The sequence below is a fragment of the Cibotium barometz genome, chromosome 18, assembly GCF_041138505.1.
Source record: "Cibotium barometz isolate CiBa-2024 chromosome 18, ASM4113850v1, whole genome shotgun sequence".
Classification (NCBI taxonomy): Eukaryota; Viridiplantae; Streptophyta; class Polypodiopsida; order Cyatheales; family Cibotiaceae; genus Cibotium; species Cibotium barometz.
Window position 1 is genome coordinate 11131472 of NC_141063.1, and position 27400 is coordinate 11158871.

Genomic DNA, 27400 nt, shown 5'->3' on the forward strand with positions numbered 1-27400 from the left:
ATTATGTATATTCCTATGCATGAAAATAAAAATGATAAAAGTAACACTTTTGATATAAAAATTTATCATTATGCATATTCCTATGCATGAAAATAAAAATGATGAAAGTAACACTTTTGATATAAAAATTTATCATTATGCATACTCTTATGCATGAAAATAAAAATGATAAAAGTAACACTTTTGATATAAAAATTTATCATTATGCATATTCCTATGCATGAAAATAGAAATGATAAAAGTAACACTTTTGATATAAAAATTTATCATTATGCATACTCATGCATGAAAATAAAAATGATAAAAGTAACACTTTTGATATAAAAATTTATCATTATGCATATTCCTATGCATGAAAATAAAAATGATAAAAGTAACACTTTTGATATAAAAATTTATCCATTATGCATGATATTAAAATTCAATTTCTCCATGATTGTAATGAAATTCTTTCAATTAATCTAGGATGATAATTCCTAGAATATGGTAGGAAGTCCTCTTTTTATGCTTTGAATGAGATTATTTTATGCATAATTTTTATAAAAATTTTGCCATAGCTCCGCTGCTATGACTGATAAATCTCAATTTTTCTAAGGGATAATGCTTATCATTAAGGAAATAATTAAAATAATCTCTAATTGGATTATTAATCCATAATGGATTGAATCATTAATATACATAAACTAAAAGCATAGAAAAAAGCCATTAATTTGGTCTCAAGCATAGCTTAATCTTGGGTTAAGGAAAAGCTTTATGAAAAGCTTGATTTGGATTGAGAATGGGTCATGAGTATGACCATTTCTTGAGTGAGAGAGAGAATTTACATAAAAATCATTAGAATTTAAACATAAATGAAAATTAACTTCAATAGCATTATGTAACTCTTCACTACTATTCAAACTTCAATAGCATTTTTTAAAAAAAAAACCATACCAATTAAACTTCTCAAGCTTGAGAGGGGTTGAGAAGAGAGAAACATTGAGAAATTATAGAAAGATCAATATTCACTAATTACCTTACAACTTGCTTGATTCTTTGTTCACGGTAGAGGCCCCCAACCAATCAATTGGTTAAGTATGTTGATGGAGCCACTAATGGGGATTGAAGAAAGAGGGAAGCTCCAAAAACTAGTGAAATATTAAATGAATTCACAGTTCTTGGCTTAGGTGGAGTAGAGTAATGATGCATAAACACTATATATTTTTCAACAAGGGGGAGGCTTCTATTTATAGGAAAATTTGAGCTCCTAACCAAACAAACTGATTCTAGAATTTTCTAAATCAGTTTGGTCAATATTTGACCATTTTTAGGTCAGTTAAGCTAACTTTTTGGAACTAGACTTAAATGAGGAGAGAGGAGAGATGAAATATCTCAATTTTTATGAGTTTAAAACTCATTCAAGCATGTGAAATATGCACCTCCTTTAAAGAAATCCCCTTCCTTACATATGTCATATTTTTAATATTGCTCATAGTTTTTTACTAATAAACCTTGTACATTTTCAACTCTTCATCTTATGTGAAATATGCACCTCCTTTAAAGAACTCCCCTTCCTTACATATGTCATACTTTTAATATTGCTCATAATTTTTTACTAATAAACCTTGTACATTTTCAACTCTTCATCTTATGTGAAATATGCACCTCCTTTAAAGAACTCCCCTTCCTTACATATGTCATACTTTTAATATTGCTCATAATTTTTTAGTAATAAACCTTGTACATTTTCAACTCTTCATCTTATGTGAGCATTTACTCATTTTTGGGTATCTTCTTTTACAAATAGGATTTATCTCCTCCCTACACATGGATTGATGCTATTGGCCCATAGGAACCTTAATTAGACCATAATCCAAAAATTTCTGAAAATCTAGACCCTTAGGCTAAGGTCCTTTATACCCATTTCTAATTAATTCCAATTGCACATTGGAAAGTTCTTTTTGAATTTCTGTTTCAGGGGAACTTATTTTAATAAGATGAGATAATTTTCTATCCAAAAATATTTAAAATCTAAATATTCTCTCTCTAAAATATTTTCTCTCTCTAGGTTAAAACAGTTAGAAACAAGTCTTTTATATTTCTGAAGAGGGATTGATTATAGGAGAAGATGCTGGATATTTTGAGAGGCTGGGGAGGAATCTTACACTTTCCCACATACACACAACACCACGATTACATCTCTCAACACCCCCTCTTAATCGAGGTGTTCTACAACTCACCCATCACCCATCATCCATATCAATGTAGCATTGCACAATGACAATCGCTACCTCTCAACACTCCCCCTCAATGATACATTGGAGTGTCCATCAACCAAACATGTGTGCCTGTGTCTACCATCTTAGACACTTAGTCCATTTTGAGTCGACTCATCGCTCACAGCGAAACCACTGAGTCCGATTTGAACATGGAAGTTCGGGAGGGATCCAACCCATGTGCATGCACCTCACACGTGCATCGCTCTTGCACACATCACAACAACAATTTTGAGCTTCTCGGTGAGCTCGGGCATGGTTACCCTCATACCATGGATGATTACAAAATTTTTGTTTTGAGCACGCATGCTCGTGGACAATTTATCCATCATCATGTTTGGGTGAGAAATTAAATAATTACAAAGCCTTTTTGGCCAAAGCCGGGCAGCGGACCCAAGTGTGTGTGAACATTTTCATCAACACAAAAAACTATGTGTGAAACAATTTCTTGTCAAAGATTTTAACTATGCTTTATTAGCATAAGAAAAAATGCCTTGTATTTAGTGAGTGTTGAATGCACCCAAGCAACTCTCCTCCACGTCTGCCGATTTCTGCACGTTGACAGACTGCCGCTGCTGGTGACATAATTAGCATGTTCCACCTGCTTTTTATCTCCGCCATAACCTCTACGCTCCATATGCTAGCACCCAGCGCCGGTGGGACCCCATCTGGCTTATCTTCTTACCGCAGGGAGTAGCTCCCATGGCGACCTTGAACAGCTCTTCCCAGCCAGCTCCAAGTCTTCTACATCGTTCCCACTGTCGCAAGTCTACGCTTCTTCCACTCCAGCCGCCATATCCAGTGTACTCTACTGCATATTATATTCAGACCCACACATAGGGTCTTCTTCTCGTTCCTCTCGACTATTCTTCTGGTCGACTTTTTGCACTGCAGATATCCGCCATAGCCACAAGTGACTGTTCGCTTGACTTCCTGTACTATGCTGCCTTCTTCTTTACTGGCTATGATGCCTCTTCTTTAATGGCGCAACCCTTAGGTCCTGTGAGCACATTCTCTCTATTCACAGCTTAAGCTGTGTTGTGCTCTTCGCATGAGCTCATGCTGTCGGCGCTCCATTGCTCCCTCTCTCGAACTGCTTTCATACAGGCACTGTGCAAACTCCCTTGTTGCTCGTGTAGCGTTTCAGCAAAAAACTCCTCCTAGAACCTGCAGCATAACATCAATAAGCACCACGTGCTTGTGCTATTCATAGACTTCAACATGAGTTTTCTCCCGAGCGGCTCTGCCGCCACACTGCTGGTCTTCACTTTTGTGAGCCTTCACTCCACTCTAAGGCTCACCTAGGATTTGGACTTTAGTCCACTATACCTTCCTTTGTTGAGCTTCCATTGAGCTTTTCTCTACTGTCATTTTGCCTCAACCATCAAACCTGTCTCTTGAGGTTTACATACAGCCTTCAATATGACTGTGGCTAGCTCCCAAATGAACTCCAAAAGTGCATGCTCCTTATTGCATACAATCAGTCTTTTAAGGGTACTCTCTTCAAGTGGTTTCTCTTGAAACCATAGGTGCCAAAATAGAATGAATGGCCTTCATTGGCCTCCACAATTTTGCTCAAATCTGTGAGCAAACTCAACAAGCATCACCCTCTTTGGTGTGCCCAATCATGGGCTCTTTTCTCAGCCCATAACTCCTTATCTTACCCCTCATTTGGATAAGATTGCACCTCCTTACACTCTTTGCCCATTTGCAACAAAGAACCATGGGATCTTCTCATCCCATAGAGCAACCCTTATACATTGAGCATTTTTCCATGCTCAAACACAAAACTTTGAGGCAAAACTTCTCAAAACCAACCTTCTTGAGGCATAATCAGCAGCATATCTTCTCTTGGCAGCTTCTCCTTAATGATGATGAAGACTCCATAGCCTTCATAATGCTGAAATCTCCATTTTCAGCTTCCTTGATGATGAGCAAAATCTCCATGTTGCAAAACTCCATTTGCAACTCTCTTGGGCAGCTTCTATGCAACTTCCTTGTTGCAAATCTCCTCTCTAATCTTCACAAATGCAAATCCAAATCATAATATGAGTGTGCATAATTTTTTTTCATAATAAACTGAAAATAATGCTTAATCATAGAAACTCACAACCAAGCTAATATACATAATAATCACCCATGACCAAGAGCCCATTTGGCTCTGATACCATGTTAAGATTCTAGAAATGGGATTGGTCATGGTGAAGGACATAGATTAAGGATAAGATTAAGGTGGATTAAACCACACTAAAAACTCCATGACTAGAGAGAGAGGGAGATTGCACACTCAACACTATTCCCTTGTATTCACTTGCATATCACAATGAACCATACAATGATATAGGCCTTCTAGCCTTATCCCACTTTACACATCATCATCTATGTGGCAACTCCTTTTCCACTCTTTTGGTCAACTCTCACACACCATGCAATATTACATGTGGCATTCCTATCTCACCACAATATCTTGCACCTCTAGGGTGCTTTCCCACATACACACATACACACAATATCTTGCACCTCTAGGGTGCTTTCCCACATACACACAACACCACGATTACATCTCTCAACACCCCCTCTTAATCGAGGTGTTCTACAACTCACCCATCACCCATCATCCATATCAATGTAGCATTGCACAATGACAATCGCTACCTCTCAACACAATGTACACTCAATCAAAGTTGAAATCAAATGAAACTCCTTCACAAAAAATTTTTTGGTTTTTTTTTTCTCGCCAGAGAACCAGTCAAAGATCTTGCTCTAAATCCTTCAAATCTTGTCCAAATGCAATGATTCAACTTGCATTGGCTTCCCAACACATTGCTCCAACATATCCTAGAAGGGTTTGATCCAATTCTTCAAGGGGAATGAGAACCACCAATTTTTGTAACCTCTGGTTTGAATTTTTCTGCATCTGTCAGGTACCACCTCTCACTAAAATTGCTCTATCTCCTTCAAATCTTCTCCAAATCCAAAAATTTTTGATTCAAAAGTTTAGCAACTCATAGGACTCTACTTGTACTAGAGGAATTAGGCCAATTTGATATAGATAAAGATTAATGCCTTGATTAAAAATGCTCTGTTTCTTGACAGACTTTCTGCAAACCTGCACACCTCTGATAAATCACTTCAATGAGCTCCAAATACATCAAATGAGCTGCAACCAAGCATCACAAGGCCTTAGCAATGTCTTTGCTAAACTCTCCAAGCTTTAAATGGCACCAAATAGCTTAGAAATGAGTGAATTGCATGAAATCAAATGAAACTATCCAGAATTCTGTAGAGGAATGCGCCGCCTGCTCTTGTGGGCTGTAGAGAGAGGGGAAATCAAAATTGACTTGATAGGCTTGTTAGCAATGACCTAATCTACCTTGGGTATGAAGGGTTTAGCTCAATTTTCTCTGTAGCTCCTGCAATTGATCCTCCACGGGGGGTATGTCCACTGTTTTTGTGAAAAACCAGAAACTTTTGCATAAACTCACTTGCTCTTGATTTTGTTCAAATCTGTATGCATCAATCTGCTTCAAGATTCTGTATGTTGCTTGTGCCCACTTTGCTAATACATTTGCAAGCCCAAATACATGTGCCTTTGTGTATACATTTTCCAAGAGTATACATTCACTTCAAGCTTTCCATGAAAGCTTAGAGAAAAAACCAGAATTTTTCCTTTGCTTTATGCCCTTCAATCTTCACTGAACCTGCTTTTTGATACCTGTAATCCGCAGAGGGGGTCTTGCTACACTCACCAATGGTCCTTAGCTCTCAGATCTGATGCCGGTGTGTGCTCCACAGCTTTTCCTTTGCTCCAAGCTCCAATGGCTTCCTTCACAGCTTTTCCTTCTTCTTCCCTCTTCTCTCACTCACTCTCACAACTCAGCTAATGAGCTCTTGGCTCTGATACCATGATAAAAAACAGAAGCAGGAGGCAGCACACACAAGGGAAGCAAACCCAAATCCATATCCATCAACCATAAAGAAGGAGAGAAGCAATAGTCACCATCTCTCTCATGCACACAAAAGGGAACACAACATAGTGTTATGTCCACACTACAAGATAAACCTAATGTAATGTCCACATACACATGACCAGCTGGACGCGGTCATAAACACATCACACGATATCTATCTACCATACTGTCACTCTGTCAGCACCCATGTGCTATCCTCCAGCTGTATACGAGCTTGACATTTCAACATAAATATCACTGAAACAAACAAAAAAATAGTCAAGGAGCACATTGGAATTGTGATTGTACTCAATGTATGAAGGTGGAAGAAGTTCAGGATTTTCATGATGTATTGGCTGTTACAAGATCCAAAAATTAAGGTGACAAAAAGCCAACTGAAAGTTCAGGAGAAAAAGATGAACCTATTGTTTGGGAAGCTCAGAAAGAAATAAGAACAGGAGTTTTAAAGGAACTCAACAGGTTACAAGGGGAACAGGTGGAAGAACCTGTTATACCAGTAACACCCTATGAAGATGTTAAAATCTTACCAATTTATCATAGCGATGGGTTGACACAAAAACAGGACATGAGCTCAGGAGAAGATGGAATGTTACAGGATTTGATGCAGGCTAGGCTCAGCCTGACTTTGGAACAAGTACTGAATTTGGTGCCAGCATTTAAAGAGAAATTAATGGAAAAATGGGCAATTGGTAACGTCCTCACAGCTTAGAAGCTTTTCCCAGAACCACAACAAGAAAAGCCATCACAGGTGGATGATGTGGATTACATGGTACCCATTTTGGATGTAGTATTTGTAAATTGTAATATCAAAGGGGCTTTATTGGATGGAGGCTCAGGAGTCAACATCTTACAAGAATTCATTTGCATACAATTAGGTATTACTAAGTTTTACAGTGCACCATTCCAAGTTAAAATGGCAGACCAGAGGAGAGTGCAGCCACTAGGAATAGTCAGAGGAAAAATTATACAGGTTGTAGGACTCAACTTTCCAGTAAATTTTGTTGTGCTGAAACTTGAAGAGTCAGAAAACCCTTATCGATCTTGGGAAGGCCTTGGTTGAGAACTGCCAAAGTGAAGCAGGATTGGGGAGCTGACCAAATAGTGATCATCAGAAGGGGAAAAAGAAGGTCAAAATGGATATGGGGTCTAAGAGGACCATTCCTAAAGCTTTCAGGCCATTGATGGTAGAAGCAATCAATATGGTACCAGAGAGAGAATTGCAAGAGGATGAAGAAGAAGAGTTTCTGAGGAGAAATCCTTCAGTTATCCCTGTCTTTGAGGTGGATGTAGAAAATATTATCCCACAATATGCTTTTCAAAAGGATTTTAAGATGGACCAGCATGTCATAAAAACAGATCAGGAATTAGACTTGAAAATGCAGAAGGAAATTACAGAAGGAAAGGATGAAGAAATAATGAACACAAAAGAAGGGATACAGGAAGTTATCCAGGTAGAAAGAGCTTTTGAGGAACATATGTCCAAGACATCTAGGGTTAAAGAAGATGAACTTCACGATTTGAACTTAGGGACACAGGAGGAGCCAAGGAATGTCAGAATCAGTATTAATCTGAAAGGACAGTTCAAATAGGACTTGATAGTTCTGCTATGGGAATTCAATGATATTTTTGCTTGGCATTACACTGATATGAAAGGAGTTGATCCAAGGTTCTTCCAGCATAAGATCAACCTAAAGAAGGATGCCAGACCTGTAGTGCAGCAGAGATAGGATGAACCCTAACTTTGCAAAGTAGGTGAAAGAAGAAATTGATAAACTCCTGAAGGTGGGGGGTTTATCTACCCTGTACATGAGGTAGCTTGGTTTTCTCCCATTGTAATTGTACCTAAGAAAAATGGGAAAATCAGGGTATGTGTTGATTACAGAAAACTTAATGCAACTACTATTTCAGATCCATTCCCTTTACCCTTTTGTGATACCCTTCTTGATTCAATAGCAGGTCATGAAGTATATAGCTTTCTTGGTGGATTTAGTGGCTATAATCAAATAGTGATGGCACCAGAAGATAGGGACAAAACTTAATGCAACTACTATTTCAGATCCATTCCCTTTACCCTTCTGTGATACCCTTCTTAATTCAGTAGTAGCAGGCCATGAAGTATATAGCTTTCTTGATGGATTTAGTGGCTATAATCAAATACTGATGGCACTAGAAGATAGGGACAAAATAGCATTTATAACATAATGAGGAGTATTTACAAGTAATGTGATGAATTTTGGACTGAAAAATGCTCCCCCAACATTTCAGAAGTGGGTACAGGAAGTGTTTGAACCATTTTTAACATTATTCATGAAAGTCTTTCTAGATGATTTTAGTGTGTTTGGAAAAATGGTTGATCATTTAAAACACCTCAGGCTTTGCTTGAGAGATGCAGGATGGTGGGTTTAGCACTTAACCCCTCAAAGTGTGCTTTTGCTATAAATAGAGGCATTCTACTTGGATATGTTATTTCTGAAGAGGGAATGCATATTGATAGCAGGAAAGTATCTGCAATCCAAGAAGCTGTACAACCTAAGAATGTCAAACAATTGGCAAGGTTCAAAGGACAGGTGAAATGGCATAACAGGTTTTTGAGATATTTATCTCATGTGTGCCATCCTTTGACAAAACACATGCAGAAATGTTGGCTGAGGTGGTTCAGGAGATTGCTGATATGCAAGATCAGTTACTGGAAAAGGAATCAGACAAAGATACTAGGAAGCATCTTACTAAAGATACAGAGGGAGGATCTGAGTTTGTTAAGAGTACCTGAAAGATCAGGTGGACCTATTAAAGTGGGTTCAGACTAGTAAAATTTTGGAAAAATTTATGTCCACCATAATTGCCAGGTGTAAAACCTATGGTTTTACAGGATAGTATTAAGTATTATTAGGTTTTAAACCTTTAACGGAGATGTGAGGAGTCATGAGTTGAAGAGTCATGTCATGTTATATCTCTTGGGATCTTCATGCGATGAAGGCGGTTAAGCTTCGAATGCCGTGCGCAGATATAGAAATGTGTGTAGCTATTGAAAAAACATCTGTTATCTTGGAAGGAGTTTTTTTAATTGTTTTTACTATTGTGTTATGTCCAACATGTTTGCCTTCAATTAAAAAGATATCAATGTATGCTTACGAATTACCATTGAATGAAGTGCTGTAAATGTTCAGATTGTGCAGAAGATCGAATACTTGAAATGTCAGGAAAAATTAATGTAAAGATTATCTGGTGCTGAGTTAACCCTTAACACTATAGTAAAGGTAGACATGTTTGTGCATGGAACATGTGCCATTATAGATATTGACATATGGCACAAGCGCATTGGTCATACCAATATTAAGTGGGATGAAGTCTATGTAGGCCCAAAATATTGTTGCAAATTTGCCAAAGTTTAAGGTTGATGGTATACATAAAGTATGTGAAGCATGCCAACTTAGTAATTAGGACAATCATTGGAGAGATGGAAAACTCTCTCACTTATAGCAAGAGTAGCATGATCCACGTGTAGCTCAATCCAATGGGATTTGCATCCCTTTCGAAGCTAGGGATTCAACCCGTACCGGTGCACAAAAGCTTATCCACAAATGGAGAGAATGCTAAGAACACTACTACCTTGACATAGACTTAACACACACACAAGCTCAATCTTGCCATTGCTCACTCACTCATCATCCCACTCATTCATGCATCCAACACAAGAAGAAAGCTAAGCTAATGCATACACAAGCTCAAAGCATCCTTCATTCTCAAGCTCTTACTTCCCTAGCATGCACACAAACCTTGAAGCTATCAACAAAGAAACATGCATACTAGAGAATAGACATGAGAAGAGAGATAAACATCATCTCATTGCATTGAATTAAACAAAGAACATTGCTCATACAATAATGTAGATGGGGAGAGAGAAGAGCTTGCACCTCTATGAAAAAAGAGGAAGAGCTAGTCTCAAGAGAGCTCAAACATGAGTTTAGCCCAATGTCCATAAGCTCTCAAATGAGCCACTTTTTATACAAAAACTCTAAAACTCCCAAAACTTCCCATGTGGGATTATTCTTAAGCCCACTCCCACACTCATCTACAACTTGGAACTCTTTACAAGATCCCTAAATAAGAATGTCACTTGTTTTCCTGCTTGCAAGTGAGACTAAGTGGTAGATAGTGCTATGCAAAGGCAAGTGTGCTTGCACACCACAGGTTATGACCGCAGTCTCAATGTCCTACAAGTATTTAAGTTATTCCTAAGTGGCAAACCTACTCCTAAATATGAGCAATGGTGATTGGACCTCTTCTTCTTTTCTCTCTCTTTTTTTTTTGTGTGTGTGTAAAAGATGATAAAGAGGAAGGTTCCATCCCAATGAGACCCAAGCAATGGCCAAGAGACCTCCGCCAAGAGAATCTAAAGATCGCTAAGTATCTCAAGGGCGACAGACCCTTTTCTTTATTTTTGACATAAGGAGTATCCCATGAAAATGAGGGCATCGATCTCGAGGGCCCATAATGTACCCCAAAGTCCTACCAGCATCATTCAAGGCGATAGAGTCCTTGAAGGTCTTTTTCTGAATCTTTTAGACGTCAGTGTTCACCCCATGGAAACCAAGGCATCGGCCCCAAGGTGCTAAGACAACCCCAGGTCCTACCAAGCATTCCACATGGCTGTAGACACGTCATGTCTCGATTCACTTGTATATATTTTTTAGGGCATGATTTTGTAAAATTTTTATTAATCCTAGCACCTAGCCCATACCTAAGAGGTAGCTACCACTAGGGATAACTAATATACTTCGAGAGCATAAGAACTTGGCATACTCCGTTGGTATATATCCTACACCGTCTTCAAATAGAAATACCTTCTACTAAGTCCTCTAAGAATCTAGAAATCACTCACTAACAACTAATTTAAAACTTAAACCAGCCAACTGTGTGTGAACATGCAAACAATATATCCAAAAGTGAAAAGCACATAAAGAACAAAAGATTATGATTTGAATACACCTGTTGTAATGCTCGTTGATGTTGTGCGTTTGCATTGATGCATTGCTGATGTTGTGCAGATTGCTTCTCTTTGCTCTTTGTAGGCATTGCATGTCTCCCCCCTTCCTAATTTGTGTGCATGGTAGGTGGACTATTGGGGCGTGTTTGTATGCTCTTGTTTAGCCGAGATCTCTGCAAAATGTTTATTAACAAACAAGAAAAGAAAAGAAAGGAATAAAATTTGTTATTGGTGCTAATCATCGAATATAGCCGAGGGGAAAAACCCAGTGGGAGAAAAGTGCCCTGGCTTGTTGATCTTATTGTGGAGTCGATGAGCTTACCCTTGTACTGGTGGTGGATCCGTGTCCACTTCTGCTGGAAAGATGGTATCAATGACCTCAGGATGCAAGGACAACCCTGTACAAAAACCGGCCTCTGGAGAAGGTGGTAGAGGAAGGAGTGCTTCCTCGCTAAAATATGGCATTGGTTCTATGGGAAGGTTAAGCAGACAATTTCAATTTTGGAACTGCTCAATGTAGGTACTCATAGTGATCCAAAATTGACATGTTGAGGCTTGGGGAAGGAGGGCTTGTAAGATAGGTGGTTGCAAGTCATTTATGCATGTATCCCTCCATTGTTGTGCTTGAACCTCCTCAGGTAATCTACGTTGATTTGGTCCTCTCTCTGGTATTCCCACATTAAGAAGGTTATGGCATTGGGGTGTAATTCCCACAATTTGTTTCATTAAGCCCTAAGCTCATGCCATATCGTCAAGTAAGAGCAGCATATCCAACAAATGTGTGAAGCTTCTCCTAATACGAGTCGTGCACACTCTTGACAATGTGGAAATGGGTGATGCTGTTGATAGAATAACGTGACAAAGTGATGCCCACAGCAATTTTCACCTAAGGGAGCATAAAAGTACCTAGAATGAGTTTGAAAAGGAGGATCACTATAACCCCCGCGATGTTCAGGTTGAGTACTATCAGGGTCAATGCATGGTGGACATGTATCTCGCCAAGTATCCATCAGGAGGTATGTGGGCGTAGAACAATGAAATTTAGAAACACTCATATCCATCATTAAAATCCCAAAAACATTATAGATAAGATCATCTCAAAAAGAACACAATCCTCTAAAGGCATAAGGAACCACATTAGTAAATGTGAGACTATTCAAACACTGATCTACCAAAGAGCTTCAATTGTAGTGTTAATGCCTTACCTTTGGTTTTGGGTATGTCCTTCTTAAGAGGTGGGAAGGTTAGCAATTGTCGAGGAATTTGAGCAAGATAAGAGGATTTAGGCATTGAAGTGCTAGAATCTATGCTCAAAGGAGACTCATGTAGAGTTGGATTTTTCTTAGGTACACAAGTTGATGGTGGAATTGTGTAACAAGGAGAAATTGGGACAACTGGTGATTCAATACATGTTTTGGGAAGATCAACATAAGGAGATTTGTAGGTGCTATCACAACCACCTATCCTATCTTGAAGAGGTTGTGTTGATTTCCTTCGCACCCACTGATATGGAAAACCAAGGGTGGCTTTTGGAATCTTATTGATACACTCTTTTTACCTCTAGCAAACCATGGCATTTAGGAAGCCAAATTGCTGTTGCACCCTCATAGTAGCCTTGTGCTTTAAGAACATGCTTTGGGACCCAATGAGTAACAATCTAAGGTTTAGGCTTGGAAAAGATGTGCTTTTTAGGAGGCTTAGCAACTAGGCTAGATGGTACAAGTTTGTATGCATCTTTGGGTAGCCAAATTGATAATTCCTTCTTGCCCGGCCTTCTTTGAGTAGTGACTAAAGTAGTTGGAACATGCCAGCCATGGCCCTCACTTGAGGACTCATCGATTATCCACATCATTTGTGTTGGAGCTTCAAGAGCAGATTTTGAAAGTGGGTTGTGTAAGGTAGAAACACCACCCTTTTGACATGATAAAGCTCGTGGAGTTGCAGATCCCAAGATGCAATCAGAATCAATTTGCAATTTGTATTGTCTATTCTTCTAATCTAATGAACAATTGGTAGCACTTAACCATGATCGACCGAGAACAGCCTCTACCACTGCCTTGGACTTACTTGCCACATAAAAGGGAACTGACATCTGGTGATCCTGAATGGACATCATAATGACACATTTTTCCTCTATAGGGTTATCTTCACGTGAGAAGCTTCGTAAGTCAATAGGAATGTGCACAAGTGTTGGTTGTCCCAAGGCTATCCATGTGTCAAATGAGAGAACATAATAATCTGCACCAAAGTCAATTAAGGCAGAGACAAAGTAGGTAGTCTCATGAAGATGAAGACACACTTGAATATTGAAAGGATCGACATATTGTTCATCAGTAGCCAACTGTAAGGCCAACATAGAAGCCTTGCGACGCTCCTTGGCTTTTGCAACTCTAGCTTTAGCCTCTTCTTGAGCCTGACATTTAAGTAGGTCATGTGCTTCTTTCCGTGTGTGTGCAGTATGCATTTGTTGAAGCATGGCTTCAGTTAATGGTTCATTGTATTTCTTGAGACAACTTCCATTAATGAAGTTAGGCATTTGCTCACCTTCTAGTGTCTCTAAACACACTGCACCACTTGGAGTAAGCTCATTAATCACAAACGGTCCTAGGCCACGTTTCCCAGTTGTTACATTTCTATCATACCATTGCTTTTGTCTCCTCTTCTCGGCATACATCCCCATTACCGCCAATAAGCGGGTCTCATCAAGCTTTTCCAAATCATCAATGCATTGTGAAAGCTCATGACCAGTCCAGTCCAATTATTTAGCAACTCGTAGAGTAGGTACCAGAAATTCAATGGGAAGAATTGCATCTAGCCCAAAAGCAAGCTCAAATGGGGTTGTGCCCACAGATGTTTTATAAGCTGTCCTATATGCCCAAAGAACTGAGTGCAACTTTTGCTCCCAATCAGTCCTATGTCCCTCAACAATCTTTGTGAGTGCTGTGCAGAGAATCTTGTTAGTACTCTCAGCTTGTCCATTGGTCTGCTGGGGATGATAGCGTGCAGAACGCTTGTGAATTACCATAAATTCCTGAAGTAAAAACTCTATGACCTCATTCACAAAGTGCACACCTTGATCACTAACGATTTCAATAGGTAAGCCATAGCGTGTAAACACGTACTCATACAAGAACTTGGCTGTGGTTCTGGCATCAGCAAAAACATTGCGAATTAATAACTTCTCCTCATCTAAGGACAAGTCTGTGGCAATCCACACATAGCGAGGCTCTTCGCCTGGCTTAGCAATATCAATCTTTTTTGCATCTTCTGGACCATCATATGAAACCCCTGGCACGCTTGGTTTTTGTTGCATGGGCTGTTGAAGAACAATCTTCCGATCTTGAAGAGTGTACTGTGTGAAGTTGGGGGAACATTGAAACCTTGTTCTTGTCCACTTGAGTCGTCACTCATTGAAGACCATGCGGTTTTGAGCTCTCCTTTGCAATCTTGCATCAGATTTTTTTGTTCAACCGTTATCTTTGCACTTCCGACACTCTCTTTTGAATCGGTTTTAGACTTGAGTTTTGGTTTTTGTTTCTTCATTTTTTTTGCGATTCTTTCTAACAGTTTTTTAGCTTTTCTCTTGGTTGGAATCCATCTGATCGTTTTACTTGGTCTTTGATACTATCGTGTGCTTGGACATAGTATAGATATGCGTTCTTTCCTGAGAAGTGAGGTGGTGGTCAAGAGTGTTCATTCTTAAACTCCTCCTTTTCTTTTTGTAGTCTCTCACATCGTTCCCTCTCATCTTGTTTACGGATTCTCTTATGGCTCTTACAGCATTTACGTCTAGGTCGGCTTCGAGGGATCTCTACTTGAACCTCCCTTCCTCTCAAGAGCAGGCGTGCCTTTCCTAACTCTTCCTCAGGGATTATCACATCATTATCAAAATCAGAGTCCCATCCATCTTCCTTATCAGCATCATTAGCAGATTTGAGTGTTAAATCCTCCACTGAGACTTCCTCTACATGCAGTGCTGTGTTGTGGATGCATCCCCATAGTACAAAACATCTAGAAGGTCACGTGGTTGTACCATTCGTATAGGAATAATGTCATATCTATCTGAGTCACAAAATTGAATTGGCTTAGGTAAAGCACATGTCGATAATGTTGCAAGGACATGACTCCATTCTAGTGGATCAATTAAGTGCTCAGGGAAGGGTTGTGGAATGTATGCCTCATCTGATACACTTCGATTACCCTTCAGTCTCTCAGTGTTGAAATCCCTACATGAGGCTCCACACATCCACAGATCTTCTTGCCCATCTGACAATGTAACTCTTGAGCCCTCAGATGAAGCAGAATCAAACTCATCTATTGGAGACCTTGTTACATCACGATATGAGTGATTCTTTAGGTTGACCCTTGTGATGACAGAATCATGTCAGAGGTACAAATAATTGTATCCCCAATCTTGAATCATTTGAAATTGTCGCATGAATGGTCTACCCAATATCACTTCATAGTTTGGATGTTTTCCAAAATCCACTACTGCAAAGGTGTGCTCATATTCAATCCCACATGTGGTGACCAATATGTTCTTAAGCAGCCCAAGGGGATGTTCTAAGCTTCCATCTGCTAGCTGCAAGCGCATCCTGGTACTCCTAATAGCTGGTTTGCCCCACTTTTCCCAAATGGACCTTGTCACAATGCCCACTCCTGCACCACTATCAAGTATTGCAGTTGAAGCTACTTCTCACACTTCTAATGGGAGGGTAGCATTTCCCTGATCGTCCTCAAAATTTTCCTACTTTGTTGATAGGAACTGGCATAACATGCTTTGTCTCAGGGTGTATAGTACAATGATGGTGACCCTTTTGTAGCAATACCTGCTCTGACAAACATGTGGCAATATCATTCCACAACTCAGGTCGAAGCTTTATCAAATCAAGCAAAGGTAAGGTACAAGCCACTGGTGCTGACAAAATAGCCTACACGATACCCATATCCATCTCCTTTGTCAACCTTTTATGCATGGAGGGTATCCTCAAGGTTTGAGAACAGTTCTCATATTCTCCCAAATATGATGGTAAGGTTTTCATTGTATGCTTACTTCTAGGAGAAACAATTGTTTGAACTTTCTCCTGGATGCTTGGGCGTCTAAAGTTGTTTTCTGTGCTCCTGGTAAAATCCACCTCAGATAATGGAGGTGAAATAATAGAGGACATATTCTCATTAACTTTCTCATGAGCTGCTGCCCACATCTCATTTTCCATGTCCTCGTTAGCATCAATAACTTCATCATTGCATGGGAAGGCAAGGCTAGGTGGTGGCAGAATACCTTCTTTCAATGGGGTGGCAATTGGTGCAGACTTCTCGCTATGAGATTGTGAGATGAGCTCACTTTTCATTTCCCAACTTGATGACACTTCTGGTATGGTTTCTAATGTTGGCTTAAGAGAGGTTGGGCCCCGAGGGATAGGTGGAGGTGGTCCCTCAAGTATTGATTGAGCTTCCCTAATGAGTTGCTGATGTACAACTAGATTGATCTTCTCCTCACGAGGGTTTGGGTATTCTTGAAGCTTCTTGGGTAGCTCAGATAAAGCTGCAATGCAACTTCTATGAGAATCAATGATGGCATATAGAGTCTCGTTCACCTTATCCACAAAAACAAAACCCCCAGAACTATCCTCGGTCGTACTAGCCTCATCTTGTTTAGCACTAGGCCCAAGTTGAGGTTGATGCTCCTCATGCACTTCTTGGGATGTAAAAGCTTGATCCCTCATGTTTTGTTTAGAGACTTCTTGAGAACTAGTGGATGCACTTTTAGTTCGCTTGTTGCGGTTCTGTTTCCTCCTAGTGGTCCTTTTTCTATTGGAATGTAGGGTCTTATCCACTAGATTTGCCTTTGCATCCCTAGTTCAAGGTGTCTCATCAGTCTGCATTTCGGCATTTCGTGTCTGTGATCTAGTCATGACTCTAAGTGGCACGACATCCTCATTCTCTGATGAAGGTGGCGTTGGAACTGCCCCTACAAAATTGAGTGAGACCTTTGGTTGAGAGGTGCCTTCCTCATGTGGTTTCAGCAAACAATCCTTTGGGAAGTGTGACACAACACCCTAGACAATATCTTTCAATTGGTGGAAACTATGGTACTGTTGTATTGGATCGAGCTGCTTGCCTTGAGCGATGTGGACAATCACGAGCCCAATTGGGTTCTCCGCACTCATAACATGGGCCCATTAGTTTGGCTTCTACTTTCCTTTGCTACCATTGACCTGAGGGGCCTGGAGACCTAGGTTGGTAGCCGCCTAGCAACATCAAAGAATTTTGTTCCAGTGGTTGAGCCTCCAGTGCCTAGCTTGGATATGCGGGATTGTCAAAGAGATTTTCCTTGGATGAATATGATGCATATTCCTCCTCCACATAGCCTGGGTTTACCAAGTCTCTACACATATTTGAATTGTCGTAGTCAACAACCCTCACAGGAGCAGTCCCAAGAGCAGGAGGTTGAGCTCCAAGAACAGGTCGTGCTTGCTCTTGTGCCATCGGCGGTGGCTTACGTTCAAAATTAGTATACTGTTGATGCATTTGTGGAGTCACTCCACCCCTTTGCTTCTCACGCTCCTGTCTCATTCTGGCAATGCGAGTACATTCCTGTGTGGTGTGGGTAAAGTTCCAAGCACAGGCCTGGCACCACTTCTTTGTAGGTTGGTTTGTGACTAGAGGAGAAAAGGTATTACATTCTTCGGTTTTATGGTTACCGCCACATGCTCCACAAAGATGAGGACCTGTAGGTAGTACACTCCTCATTCGTTGCTACTGTTGGTGTGGCTGCATGGGTGGGCGATAGGTTTGTCCCAATCTCCTTAGTACTACGTTAGCTATCTGGTCTGGATTTACTAGCGCACTAGACCCTGAACTTTGGTCATCACCCCACTGATCTCTAGGTTTCACCTCAGGGCCAGTACCATCTTGGAATTTGAAGTTATCAGTGAAATCCATAGCATCATGGCAACACTCATTGAAATTTGTATGCTTCTTTGCATAGAGATGTGTATGCAGTGTTGAATTTTTGAGTCCTTTTAAGAAGAGAGAAATTAATCGACTCTGGGTGGGCTTCTCATCTTCTGGGCAACGATTAATGTACTTCTTTATCCTATTTACACAATCTCTAACACTCTCAGTCTCGCCTTGCTTGAAAGAGTAGATGTTTGCTACCGTGTCATGTTGAATCTCCATCAAGGAAAAAGCAGCAATGAACCTCTCTTCCAGAACTCGTAAAGAAGATTTGTCTGAAGCCTCTAGTGCCTGAAACCAAGCAAGGGCCTTTCCCTCAAGAGTGAGCCCAAATCCTTCAATTTGAGTATGCTTGTCAGTCACTTACTCAGCTCGAACTGCTTGCCTAAATGCTGCTACATGGTCATATGGATCTCCCGACCCTTCGTACTTCTTTACCAGTTTCTGAAGAGTTGATGGCCTTACTTGTCTTGAATACTCATCATAGGGCCTACGGCCTCTCACTCTCAGTGGGAATTGTTCCTCTCTTTGGTAAGATGGTCCACATGCATCCCAAATTGGTGTGGGTCCCCTATTACCTGCCTCACCAACCCCCTCCAAAGATCTTGTTACCCGCATTTCAGGAGGTGCATTTATGGGAGGCCGAGTTGGCTCCCCTACCCTCCGATTGTCATAGTGAGAGAAGCGTTGTTGTGGTGTGATCTGTGGTCGCACTTTTGGTGTAGGATAATATCTTGGTGCTAGAGTTGGGCTACTTGCAGTGGTCCACTTTGATGTTGAGGGTCCCTCTCTAGTGAACTCTCTTAGGGGAGGAGCAGCAGTTTCTCCAAGAAAGGCTGTCTCTCCTAGTTTAGCTGTATTTGTTGAGAACACTTTCATGAATAATGGTTGTCCTTTCCACGTGAGCTCCCGAATCTCCTTCCAATCTAAGGTTCGGTATTCATTGGCCCATTTATCAACGATTCGGTTCATGTGTCCTGCAAGCTTCTCGATTACCACCATAAGTGCTAGAGGAAGATCTAGCTCTGGCAATCTAGTTGTGGCATAATATCCTTCTAAAGAGTCCTTATAGACCTCTTGAAGTGGTTCATCCTGTAAGACTTTTGTCACTGGAATTTGTCGTACAAACTCCCATTGGTTCTCAGTCCCCTGATCCATTTTGCTCTTGCCTTTCCTATCCCTTTCCAAATTTAGATCTACAAGAAGTAAATCATCTATGGATGGCTTTGAGGACTGGGCATTGGAGGGTCCTGGCATGTCCGGCTCAATGAGCCAATCATCTCTAGACTCCCTTGCTCTGGAAAGCTTTGATAAGTCTAAGAACTCGCTTTTAGAGAGCTCTCCTAATTTGTCTACATTCTCTGGATGATAGGTGACTTTGTAGCGAACACCATCTCCACCCATGTACATGTTACCCTGGTCATTGACTAGAGGTGCTTTATCAAGCTCTGAGAAAAAGTCTGCGATCTTAACAAGATACCGTTGTTGTGGATCCCTAAAGATCTCAGCTCCTTGAGCATTCGTGTAGACATATTGAAGTCTCACATTAAGTGGTAACGCCATGGTGTGATTAAAAGATATTCTGGGTGTCCTATTTGGGGTTAAGGGATGACTATTTGACGGCCCTAGATTGTCCATGGACAATGAGCTAGTTGTTCTGGAAAGGGTATCAAATTGGGATTCGAAAAAGGTTTCAGCAATATCTGCCAAATTTCCTACTGATTGGGTCCCACTTTCCTGTGTAGATACTCTAGAAGGTGCCCTAGGCCCTATGGCAGTGTCTATATGACGTCCCGACCGCAAGTGCATAAGGTCAAATTTTGAGGTTTTTTTATTTTTTTATTTTTTTATTTTTTTAACATATATATATATATATATATGTATGTATGTATGTATGTATGTATTTTTTTTATAAACCCTACCTAACCACTAAATGCATCTAACATGAATATGTGTGTAAATACCTATCTTATTTTTTTATTTTTATTTTTATTTTTTTATTTTTTTATTTTTTTCTAATTACACAAAAAATATGAATTATGCTAAAAAAATACTAATTATGCACAAAATTACAAAATTTTAAAAAAATGCAAGTTACACTAATTATGCAAAAAGTTACAAAAAATTTAAAAAAAAATAAAAATTGCAAAATGTGCAAAAAATGTGGACTCCTAAAATTACAGAATTTTTTTTATTTTTTATTTTATTTATTTTATTTTATTATTTTCTTTCTTTTCTTTTTTTTAATACTTTTATTGTTTTACTGTTTTTTTCTTTTTATTTTTTATTTTTTAAAAAAATGCAAAAAACATGAAAATTAACAAAAAAAATAAAAAATAAAAAATAAAAAATAAAAAAAGGTACTAACCTTATCTTTTTGCCGCCTCCTTCTTTCTCTGCGGATTCGCTGGTCTCTTCACGTGCCTCCACTCTGATGCAGCCCTCCACAGCTGGCGCCTTATCCTCAGCTACAGCTGCTGCAGTCCGTCAGCTTCTCCTTCTTTCTCTGCCGACCACCGCTTCCTCCACGTTCTGCTTTCTCAGCTATAGCTGCAGTCCGTCAGCTTCTCCTTCTTTCTCTGCCGACCACCGCTTCCTCCACGTTCTGCTTTCTCAGTGGCAGCCGCCGCTTCGTCGGCCACTTCACCAATGCCCTCACCTCTTCACCGCCATCAACACTGCAGCTTTCGCCTCCTCTCGCCTGCGCTCTTTCCACGCGAGCTCAGATGCAACCGGCCACTTCACCAACGCCCTTAACGGCCCTTCACCTTCTACCGCCTGCAGAGCTGCCTCTTTCGCCTGCAGCCGCCTCTTTTGGCCACTTCACACCCAGGCGCCCTCCACGCCGGGCCCTTGCCTTCTTCTTTTTCAGATGCAGCTGCTCTGCCTTCGCACAGGCCTCTTCAACAATGCAGCCTTCGCCGCCCTTCTGCGTTCAGCGGCCTGCCTCCACGCCGGCCACCACTGCCTTCGCAGCTGCACAGTCGGCCGGTCGCCTTCACGCCGGCCTTCAACGCCTTCTCCACGTCAGCCACTCGCCTTCCCAAGCTCTCACCACCCAGCTACTCGTCGCCGGCCCCTTCACCTGAGTCGCCGGCCTTGCCTTACGCCACCGCCTGAGTCACCTTTTGTGCCTTGCTCCTTCGCCAGCTCGTTCACAGCCAGCGGCCACTTTTGCTTTTATTTTCGGCCAGGTTCACAGCCAGGCAGCCACGTTCACACCAGCCTCTCCTTCACGCCTCGAACATGGCTGCCTACCTTCCTTTCATCTTCTTTTTTCAGCCTTTGGCCACTTTGCCCGATTTTGAGACTCTAATCATGCCTTATTTGAGCTCTGCTTAATGCATTATTGCATAAGCTTTATCCTTATTACATTATGCATTCATGCTTTCAGCTTATGCCATAACGCAATAATAGATTAAGCACAAGTTTAATGCATAATAAATAAGCTCACACATAGTGCAATGAGCTTAATGCATTATGCAAATTTCGTTTCTAATCTATGAACAAAACATGAACACAACGATGAAAACAACCATGGACATTGGAAAGCATATACATGAATGAGAAAACATTAGCGGGAGTAGATCTCAACCGCACAAGTAAGTGCTAATCTATTTTTTTCTCTTCTAATCACTAGCTCCAAGATTCCACACTCATGCTAACCGTAAACCTAAAAACAAAAAGAAATAGTGGTAGTAATGGAAGCTTCTCAACCGGTTTTGAGTTTTCTCCGCGGCAGTGGCGCCAATGGAGAGACGGAAAACTCTCTCACTTGTAGCAAGAGTAGCATGATCCACGTGTAGCTAAATCTAATGGGATTTGCATCCCTTTCGGAGCTAGGGATTCAACCCGTACCGGTGCACAAAAGCTTATCCACAAATGGAGAGAATGCTAAGAACACTACTACCTTGACATAGACTTAACACACACACACAAACTCAATCTTGCCATTGCTCACTCACTCATCATCCCACTCATTCATGCATCCAATACAAGAAGAAAGCTGAGCTAATGCATACACAAGCTCAAAGCATCCTTCATTCTCAAGCTCTTACTTCCCTAGCATGCACACAAACCTTGAAGCTATCAACAAAGAAACATGCATACTAGAGAATAGACATGAGAAGAGAGACAAACATCATCTGATTGCATTGAATTAAACAAAGAACATTGCTCATACAATAATGTAGATGGGGAGAGAGAAGAGCTTGCACCTCTATGAAAAAAGAGGGAGAGCTAGTCTCAAGAGAGCTCAAACATGAGTTTAGCCCAATGTCCATAAGCTCTCAAATGAGCCACTTTTTATACAAAAACTCTAAAACTCCCAAAACTTCCCATGTGGGATTATTCTTAAGCCCACTCCCACACTCATCTACAACTTGGAGCTCTTTACAAGAGCCCTAAATAAGAATGTCACTTGTTTTCCTGCTTGCATCTTTTTGTTGCATCCTTGCATTGATCTCCACTCGTCACGCAACAATCATGCTTTCCTAGATAAAAATCATGTCAATGTAAGGCCATTAGATGTTATATATTCAGATGTATGGAGATCCACCAATTGCAGGTTGCAGGTATTATTATGTTACATTCTCATTGATTGATCACACTAGGAAAGTGTGGGTTTATTTCATGAAGGAGAAAAGTGAGGTGTTTGCTCAATTTTAGAGATTTAAAGTATTGATCGAGAAGGAAAAAGGCATACAAATAAAGTGCTTGAGATGAAATGGTGGGGGAGAGTATTTCTCCAATGAGTTCAATGATTTCTTGAAAAAGAAGAGAATCAAAAGACAGTTTATATGCAGGTACATTCTGCAAACAGAATGGTGTTGCAGAAAGAAAAAATAGGCATGCAAAAGTGGCACATGCCTTGATGTCTAAAAATAATATACCACATTAGTTTTGGGTAGAAGTATTAGCAACTATTGTGTACATTATGAATAGGACCCCTGCTGCACTATTCATGGTATGACACCTGAATAGAAGTTTACAAGCATAAGATCAGATGTGTCTCACTTGTTGAAAGTGTTTGGGTATATTGCATATGTACATGTTCCTGATGAAGTGAGAACATATAGCTAGATACAAAAGCATAGAAATTCATCTTCATTGGTTATACTTTGGAGTAGAAAGGTTATAGATGTTACAACCCTACTACTCATGAGATGCTAGGAAGCATAGATGTTATATTTAATGAGATGAGTAGGTGGTATGTAATAGCAATGAAGGAAATAGAAGCTGCTAATGTAAGAAGTACTGATGTTGCACCACATGTAGAGAAGTAACCATAGGTGCTTAGTGGACGTGGATAGTGCTCTAGTAGTGGATCCAATAGTGAAGGTAAGAGAAGATGTTAAGTAAGAAGTACTGATGCTGCACCACACGTAGAGCAGTAACCATAGGTGCTTAGTGGACCTAGAGAGTCCTCTAGTAGTGGATCCAACGTTAGTCCATGGTTAGGTAGGTTGATGATAGATATAGGTACAGATGTATCACACAAAGGGAAAGAAAAGGTAGATCAACCTTTTGTGTTTGATCTTTCAGCATGTCACTCATCACATAAGGAGCTTGGCAATCCATTTGTTGTTCCTTCTAGTACAAGGAGAACCATGGCTGTTTTGAGGACACCTGGTAGTGATTCAAGTGTATGTAAGTCTACGAGGGTTAGGTACCCTATTGATAGGTACCCTATTGATAGGCTAAGATATTCAAGTGTATGTAAGTCTACGAGGGTTAGGTACCCTATTGATAGGCTAAGATATGATGGATATACAACCCATCATTATGCTTACATGGTTAAAGAAATGCATGAGTTAGATCCCACTTGTTTTGATCAGGCACTTGGAAATAAAAAATAGAAAGATGCCATGAATGATGAGATGGCATCATTGGATCCAAATGCAACATGGGAGTTAGTTCCTTTGCCTAAGGAAAAGAAGGCAATTGGATGTAAGTGGGTGTATAAGGTCAAGCATAATGCATATGGTTCAGTGAGAAGTTATAAGGTGAGATAAGTTGCCAAGAGCTATGCGCATACCTATGGCATTGATTATGGAGCACAATTGTGAGAATGGCAATGGTGAGAGCCATCATCTCTATGGCTACATGAAAGGTTTGGTCTTTACATTGGATGGATGTAAAGAATGCCTTCTTGCATGGTTATTTGCAAGAAGAAATATACATGATGTAGCCACCAGGTTAAGAGAGTGATGCACACCCAGATTTTATGTGCAGGTTATGTAAAGCCATGTATGGCTTGAAGTACGTACCTAAAGGATGGAAAAAAAAGATCAGGGAGTATCTTGTTACCATTGGATTTTAGATATCCAATGTAGATTTTTCACTTTATGTGAAAAAGACAGATAGAGGTATCATGCTTTTAGTTATTTATGTGCATGACTTGATTATCACTTGTGATAGTAGTGATGTCAACATACATACATGATATGAGGAGGCTTTTGAAGAAAAAGTTTAAGATAAAGGATTTGGATGAACCATGGTATTTCTTGGGCATAGAGATGGTGAGACCACCTCACGACATTTTATTGTTACATATATAGTATGGCTTGGACATGTTGTCCAAGTATTGTTACATATGTAGTATGGCTTGGACATGTTGTCCAAGTATGTTATGAGTTAGAATCGTAAGAAATAACCAATAGTTGCCTTGTCGAGTATAGAGGGAGAGTACATGGGTGTTGCTATGGCAACTTATGAGAGAGATTGGTTTTTAGAAGCTATTAAATAATATGGGTGAGCTCGTGTGGATATGGTGGTTGTCATTTATTGTGGCAACGTGAGTAGAAATAGTTGGCCACCAGTAACCCATTATACCATGCTAGAATGTACATTAAGGTGCATTATCACTTTGTGAGAGAGAAGATTCTAGCAAGTGGTGTAGATCTGGTATATGGCAGCACAGAGGATTAGGTGGCTAACATCTTCATCACAAAGGCATTGGGCACAGAGAAGCTCCACAGGTTTAGGAGCTTACTTGGAGTGCAGTATGTGGAGTTGAGCTTGAGGGTGAGTGTTGAGATATCGAGCTCAACTAGTGCTACAGGGGAGTGATGATTATTAAAATACTAAGGTCATGTAAAAGGATAGAAGAATGGTGTGTGTGTGAATGGACTTATGGTCCATTAGCTCACCTATTTAAAGGTGAAGCTAGAAGGCATTTGTGTGTGAGCAAAGGCCAAGTTGTATTCATAAGAAACTTAATAAACAAGATGTGTTCTTGTATTTTGTGAGTCTCTCTCCTCCACATATCTTGATGTAGCATGAGCACCACGTTTTATCAACATGGTATCTAGAGCTTGGTTGTGTGGTGGAAGTTTTTGAGTGCTTGCATCTCCTTTTTGAAGTCTTATCTTCTCAACCTCCATAGCCATTCTGTACCTGCCGTTAGTGGAGGACCTGGGGAGGATAGTAGAAGGCATTTCAGCCCCTGATTTCTTTTGGAGATCTCATCCTCAGCATAAGGTGTAGCAGCCCAGCAACTCACAGCCCCGACATTCCCCGACATTCGCGATGTACAGCTCGGCATTGAGCATTTCCCAGAAAGACACTGTTTTTGAACAGCATGCTAATTACGTGATCAGATCTCTCAACAGAAGAAGGTGCCTTAACCTCAGCCACCATAGAGCTTTATTAGCCCCCCAAGTGAGCGACCTTGGGCTAAGAGGGCTCTTGGAAATTCTGCCTGTGGTGGAGGAGAGAGATCTACTGCAAACCCTATCACCTATCTGGCAGCCATAGCCAAGAAGTGTAAAGCTTGGTTTTTTGGTTTTTAATCTCAGTAATCTTTATTAAGAGTGAGTCTAATCACTTATTGATCTCCCTAGAGCCTATTGCAGATCTGGAAGCCTGTATCTCAAAGTTTCTATATTGAGAGGAACATCATTAAGTCCTCATAAGCAAGTGATATTTAACATCTCCATTAGCAAGCATTGCATAAGCTTGGAGATGAGTGCTTCTTAGCAAAAGGGAAACCTCAAATCCAGCAAAGGGGAGCCATTATAAAGTGTTTCTAAATACTAAGTGTGTTCTTAAACACTAATGGTGAATCTAATCACCAATACAAGTGTCATTAGATGCTAAAAATGTGTCCTTAAGCACTAATAGTGTTGCTAAACACTAATGGTGATCTTAATCACCAAAGAAAGTGTTCCTTGACACTAACAAAGCTCATCTCCATCAAAATTAGTGGTTGGGCGCAAACCCTAAGTGCTAAACCATAAGATTCATCATCTTAATCTCTTTTTTATGCAACACCCTTGGCTTGATGATTAAGGGTTGTTGCACTCTCATAAGCCATTCTCTTTCTACTGAAGCTATTCTCTTTCTACTGAAGCCAAAACATCACAAATTTTTTGGTTTTCTTCTTCATAAATCAGCCCATTACACTCTTGTAATCTTCATTTAGGATCCAAATTAAGAAGTTCTCATTCAGGAGAGGGCTTCCACACTTGGCAAGTTCTTGTCAAGTACAAGATGATGTCCAAAAGTTTTTGGCCATTCATCTCCGGCACTAAGGTTATTGATCCAACTAAGGCTGAAGATATTGAAGATGATGAGAGGGCACAAGCCATCATAATGATCCATCTTGATGAGGCTCTTATTTACCATGTGGACCATCTTCCGACTGCAAAGGAGAAATGGGATTAGCTTGACAAGCTCTATGGAGCTCGTGGTGGTAAGAATTCCAAGATCTCACTTAAAATTGAATTTTTCAGCTTGGAGCTCAAAGAGGGAGACGGCATTGGAGCCTTTATCTCTCACTTAAAGGGCCTTATGGCTCAACTTGCATGAGTGAATGCGAGAATGGATGAAGATGATGCAGTGGCTATTTTGTTAAAAGCAGTCAAGAAGGTGTACCCCAGCTTAGTCACCCCACCCTAAAGAACATACCTAATCCCACCCTTGAAGGAGTCATTCAATCTTGTCTTGATGAAGAAAAGAGGCCAAAGGGAGGAGCTAAATCTTCAAATGCATCGACTCCATTGAATATCGAACAAGCTTTGTCACATCAAGTAAGCAAAGTAAGGTGTACCCAAAGGTAGGTCATTTTGCAAATAATTATTGGATCAAATATCCCAACAAGATGAAATGTAACAAGTGTAAACAAACGGGACATATCACTTCTAAATGTCCTAACAAAGAGTTAGAGGCTACCTTTGTATCAACCTCTAACTCCTCTGAGAAGTTATTTCAAATCTCAATGTAAC